A 6,749-nucleotide genomic window follows, 5' to 3' on the forward strand; every position below is an offset into this window, starting at 1 on the left:
CCTGGTAGATGTTTTTGCTTAAGAGAGTGTATGTGAGGGTACATGATTTATGATGTGTTTGGGGGCTTTTTTGTTAAAATTGTCAAGCAGCAGTGATAAAATTTGGTGCTGAGAAGTGATGCAATTCATATCAAATATATAACTTAACATTACTTTGAATCATGTCTTGATCTAGCAACATTCTGATATGAGTTTTTAAAATTTGAAAATGGTTCCTTTTGAGACACATTATTTTAATAACTGGTGTTCCTTATGGTGCTGTGTTTTCATGTGTAAATATATAGCACAGATGATTATGATATAACATATTTTCAAAAATGACTACAGAGTTTTGTAGCTTTTGTGTAACATTATCCAGAGTATTTCAGTAAATGTTTAAATGTGACAATATATTTGAAAAGAATTTTTAAACTATTTAAATGGAATACTTTTCAACAAGAAATGATGTGAGTGAAAACTAATCCAATATATATGAATGTAGCCCAGGCTTGCAGTATTGGTTTATCCATTAATTTTCATAGCCCAGGTGTTTGTTTAGTGGGAAGTCATCTCACAAAGTGATGATAGATGTATTTTACTTAGACTTGGTTATACAAGCTCAACATCTTATACTTTTCATATACTCAAAACTATTTGGTTAGGAACCATTGCTTATAAAAGTTTAAAAATCAATTCAAGGAAATTGTTCATGATCTTTCAGTGGAAGAAACACTTTCTAAAAGCTTTCAGTGAACAATGTAGAATATTTTAAAACCTAGACAGGGATGATTATTCCTAATTTTTACTAGAATTTTTTATTGAATAGAAATAGAAAAGAATATTTTCTAAATGGAAACACTTGACTGATTTTTCATACAAAAATACATTTTTATACAGATCAAACAATACAAAAATGTCAAAACTGGAAATTCTATCTATGAGCTGGCCTTTTAGAGAAGCCATTGTTAACAATGGCTGTTTATTCTTCCAGGAATTCTTTTACAAAATACTTTTGAAATTTTCATATACATATTACTTTGCAACCTGTCTTTTTTCTACTTAATAAATCTTGAACATCTTTCCAAATCAGTACATGAAGATCTCAATGATAATTTTTAATAACATGCATGCTGGTCATAGTTAACTACCTTTAGGTAAAATGCTATTTAATGAAGTTTTAATAGACATTTAGGTTGTTTCCAGTTTGAGATTATTGTAAATACTATTGCACTTGCCTGAGTATGTAGATTGTTCACAAACTCTTACAAGCAATGTTGCATTTAGTTAATGATTTTTTGAGAACTTTATTCTTATTATTGCATTAACTGTTGAATATTTTAAGGATTTTATATATTCTGTCAACCTGTTCTCTGAGTTATGCCAAACAATAAACAAGTGTACAGTACCACTAACAGTGAATGAGAGGGTGTACACACCCACACATCCCTTGGATATAATATACATTCTAATATTTGCTAGTTACATAATGATCGGTTAGAACATCTTGCATATTTATTGACAATTTTAGATTTCTTCATTTGTGAAGTTGCAGAAAATGTATGCCTTTCCTCCAGTTTTCTAAGTATTCTTTTTTTTTCTTATTGATTTGTCAGAGACTTTTATATATGAACATATTAACCCTTTGTGTATTCGATGTTGAAGTTTATCCTTTAACTTGATTTATTTTATGTGGCCAGTTTTGTTAGTCATTTTATTGATAGTTTGTAGGTATATTGCATACTAAGGAAGGTCTTCACCCAAGATCTTGAAGATACATTTAATTTCTTCTAGCGCTTTAATAGCTTTTTCGTTTATTTTTAACTCACTTTAATTAGTATATAATTGATATGTACAAATTGTACATTTTGATCTATTTATAATGCATGAAAACATCAATACAATCAAGATAATGGACATATTCATTGCCTGTCTGATCCCTCTTTTGATATATATCCCTCCAACTTCTATCCTCCCCCACTCTGTTTCTCTAGTTCCAAATAACCACTAGTCAACTTTTTGTCATTGTGGATTAGTTTGTATCTTGTAGAATTATATATAAACAGAATTACACAGTATACTTTTTTGTCTGGTTTCTTTTACTTAGTGTAATTATTTTTAGATTTGGCTATGTTGTGTGTAACAATACTTCATTCCCTTTAATGGCTGAGTTCCATTATATGGATAGTATTTTGCAACCTGTTAACATTTATCTGTTTATTTTTTAACTCTTGGCTGTTACAAATAAAGCTTCTATGAGCATTTGGGTATAAGTCTTTGTGGGACATATACTTCCATTTCTCTTCCTAAGATCATTTGGTAGATGCATATTTAACTTCTTGAAATACTATACTGCAAGCTGTTTATCAACCTGATTGTACCATGTTATATTTCTACCAGCAGGATATACAAGTTTCAGTCTATCCAGTTTTGACCACTTGGTATGGTCAGTAGGTGTATAGTGGTATTTTATTGTGATTTCAATTTTTATTTTCCTAATTCCTAGTACATTGAACATTTTTCCATGCCATCCATATATTTTACTTGCCAAAATGTCTCTTCAAATCCTGGGGCCCTTTTTAAAACTGAGTTGTTTATTTTCTTATTAATGTATTTTTGAGGGCTCTTCATATTTTCTGGATTCTGGTTTTTTATCAGATATAGGCTTTGCAAATATTTTCTTTTAGTCTGTGGCTTGTCTTCTCATTCTTTTACTCATGCTTTTCAAAGAACAGGCACTTTAAATTAAAAGTGGAAATACCATATAATCCAGTAATACCTCTTCTAGGTATTTGGGTACCCAAATAATGCGCACAGTGGTCAAGGCTTTACATTAGCCTAAATGTCCATTGACAAATAACTGAATAAATAAATTATATATTCTCAATGAAATACTACTCAGCCATTAAAAACATAAAATTATGACTTCTGTTACAATGTAAAGGAATCTTGAGGTGGATATGCTAAGGGAGATAAGTCAAAATGGGGAAAGACCAATACCAGATGGTTTCATTCATTTGTGGGATATGTGTTACTGGGCAAAGAAACTAGCAAAATGAAACGAAAAATAATTCAGAATCTGAAAAATATGGGGTTACTAGAATGAAGGTGAGAAGAAAGGCTAGAATGGGGAAGGTGCTGTGACACCAGGAGTCCAGGGCTCCCTTTTCACACGGAGGGTGCTCGGACTTTATGAAGGATGAGATCACATGCAAATCTCAGAGATAAAAGCAAAGACAGTTCATAAGCCAACAGACACAGAGCAGTACCCCACGAGAGGGGACCCTCCCTTTTTAATAATTTCAGCATCTTTTTTTATGGGGGGTTTACATAGGAGTGAGTATTCACTTGTTTTCTGGGGGAGGGTCAGATTGGGTTCTTTTGGAATCCCAAACTCTTTTTGTTTCCTTATGTGGTCTGGATTTTCCTGTCATGGCGGCTGGAGATGTGTCATTCAGTATTATAATGGCTTTATAATACGCTGTCAAGGGTGAAAAACTGTACCCCTGAAATTCCATAGTTTGTAAAATGGTCAACAATAAAATTCCATAGAAAGTACATATAAGAAAAAAACTAAAGTTTGTCTAGTTGATTTACTATCAGGTATTATTAGAGACAGTTGATTTGGTTTTTTCTTTCTTACTGGATTGTACTTTCATGTTTCTTTGTATCCCGTGGTTGTTATTGAAAACTTGACATTTGACTAAGTGGTACCTGGAAAACAGATTCTCCTCCTTCCCCAGGATTTGCTGGTTTCGTTTTTGTTATTTTTGTCGTTGTTCTGGTAGACTGTGTATGCCAAGGATTAGCTTGAGATGTAAACTTAAGGTCTTCTCAGACTTCTCTGAGCCTGTGCTTTTCCATGCACATGCATGTTGACTTCTAGTTTCGTCTATATATGCAGTTGCTTTTGAATTTCTTTGTCTTTTATGTCTCTCTCAATAGGGGAAAAGGAGAAAAATGAATGAGAGATAACAAGTACTGGCATTTGAAATCATGTGGAAGTTTCTTCAGTTGAAGGAGTGAAGCTTGCCATAATTGACACCACTGACCACCTCTTTGCGGTGTCAGAGATCAGAAGCAATAATAAATAATTAGAGCCCAGATCCTTGGTATTTGGTGCACAGGTCTTTATTGCCACCCTGGAGCCTCTACAGCTGCAATGCAATCAGCTCCGAGAATGAGGCACAGTCAGCTATAGGGCAGAGTGTGGGAGAGGGAAAGTGGCTATGTGTTAGAAGCAGAAATTGAGCAAAATTCAACTCATCTGGAAGTTGCCAACCTTCATTAGACTTCAGGGTTTCTGAAGGCCTCATCAACCAGATTCTGTCATGCAGTTGCTGAAACAAGTGTAAGAGAGGATGTGACGAGAAAGGAACTCTTATATGCCATTGATGGGAATGTAAATTAATGCAGCCTTTGGAAAGCAGAGTGGAAGGTCCTCAACAAATTAAAACTAGAAACATCCTATGATCCTGTTATCCCACTTCTAGGTATTCACCTGAAAAATACAAAAACACATCTTTATTTGGGCACCTCAAACATAGCATATCCAGAGCAATAACTGCTCTCCCACTGAATGAGTGGGCACTTTCTCCAGTGCCTTGGCTAATTGAGTGGCACTGTTACATTCCTCATTTCTAAACCAACAACCTAATTATCTTCCTTCATACTTCCCTGACCCTTCTTTGAGCATGTTTCAAATACATACACTTTTCTCCATCTCTACTGCCATCATCCTTTCCTAATTTTTACAATAAACTATTCAATGGTCGCCATATATCCAGTCTCCTCACAACCAATTCTGCAATCAAAATTGCATATCCATTTTTCATAATACATGCAACTGAAATAATCTGAACTCTTTAATATGATACATTAACCCTTGCATGGTCTGAGCTCTGTCTTCTGCTATTCCCCCAAACACTAATTATACTGATATTTTTTTCAGTTTCTGCAACATCATACTTTCTTGCCCTCAAGCTTCTACATGATACTCCCTCTACCTGATACACAATTACTCATCTTTAAACCTGAGCTTTAAAGTCATTTCCTCAGGAAGTTTACCATGAGTTCTAAATTAGATTAAATGTCCCTGAAATGTGGTCCCATCATGCCTCTCATTTAACATCTGTCTTCCTGATAAAATGAAGTTTCTGTAAGTCCAGTGGCCATGTCTGTCTTGTTCATCACTGAATCTATGGCTCAATACCTGTCATACAGTCTGCACTAAATAAATACTTGTTGAGTGAATTACTGAGTAAGCCAGTTGGCAGTAGTTAGCAGCCAATAACTGTTTGTTGTTGAATGAAGAGTCTTTTAAAATTTACACTACAACTTTCTATTTAGAGGAGAGTTGCTCTCAGCAAGCTCATTGTCATGGGAGATATTATTCAAGCATATGAATTTCTGAAATTCTTGTTGGAATTGTTCTCAGAATATACAATATATTCCCCAAAACACCCTAGACAGATGGAAAGAGTCACTTTTTGAGACTGGATTTTGTTTTAGAAGCAGCAAGAGTATGGGTAATCAAGATGGGTAATGCTATTAGAGTTGATAAATTATGTGTGACTATAAATGAATGAGTCTGATTTTCATTGTATGGCTCATGAACTGTATCATAAAGCAATCCCAAAAGAGAAGTTCCTAAAATGTTTTGAGCAATGGCAGGATTGTTAGAATGTTTACATAGCTTCCCAAGGGAAGGCTCATTTTGATGTACATAGTCAAGAATGTTTGTTTTTTCTTTTAAACAGTTTTTGTCTACTTTAGACAATTTCTACATGATATGAAGTTTACTCAAATCATCAATGAGAGCATGATATACCAGAAAGCTCAGAAACGTTAAGTAAATGTTATATATTGTCACCATTGTTGTGAGCATTTAATAATATGCAAGCACTTGAAAATTAATCATCAATAATTTGGCCACATCTTATCACATCATAAAGCTATTTTAGCCAGCCTGTTATAAATACCTCCCCCAACAAAAATATTATAAAATATAGATTAATCTTTTGCTAACTAAGATAGCCCTCAAGGGTACCAACTACTGTGAAGTAGAATTGGCTTGGTTTGTTGAAGTTAATGAGTGAGATTAGTGTTCATAGTCACAGATGGTGCCTTCAGATTCTGGTCAGGCATCTCGAAAATATGTATTATTGGTCAGAAGGGAAATCACTGGCAAGAACAGAACCATAGAAATAAATCAATCTTCCCTATTAACAACAACAATAACAAAATCTTATTTAGATCTCTCACTATGCCAGAAATTATGATACAGCTAAGCTGGGCACTTAATATACAAATATCTTTGCATTCAGAAACCAAAGCTAAATAAGGCTAACTGATCCTCCCACTATTATACTTTTCTTGAAGAATAATGCCTAACTTCTAACTTACTGAGGCTAAGATCCTGCCTCTGCTGACCTACCCTAGCTGGTACAGGTCATCAGAGGAAATTAACTTGCCATGTCTTTGTTGCCTATAGAATACCGGTGTGCCTATCCTCCTTTATGGGGAATTTGTCTTGCCACTTGACATTGAGTCTTATGGGGAAGGAAGATTGATGGGACAATTCCAGTAACTAACTCTGATATATATACTTTGTCCAAGTACAGACTCTGATTTAGGCATAGAACCTTGATGCCACATTCTATGTCAGTCTCCCAGGGAATGTGGTAACCATCATAATTTTTTATCATATCTCCCTCTTGATTGTGCTATTATGTGGATGAGGCCAAACTCAGTTACTGCTTTTTTTTTTTTTT

The sequence above is a fragment of the Condylura cristata genome, unplaced genomic scaffold (assembly GCF_000260355.1).
Source record: "Condylura cristata isolate star-nosed mole 26May11 unplaced genomic scaffold, ConCri1.0 scaffold00017, whole genome shotgun sequence".
Lineage (NCBI taxonomy): Eukaryota > Metazoa > Chordata > Mammalia > Eulipotyphla > Talpidae > Condylura > Condylura cristata.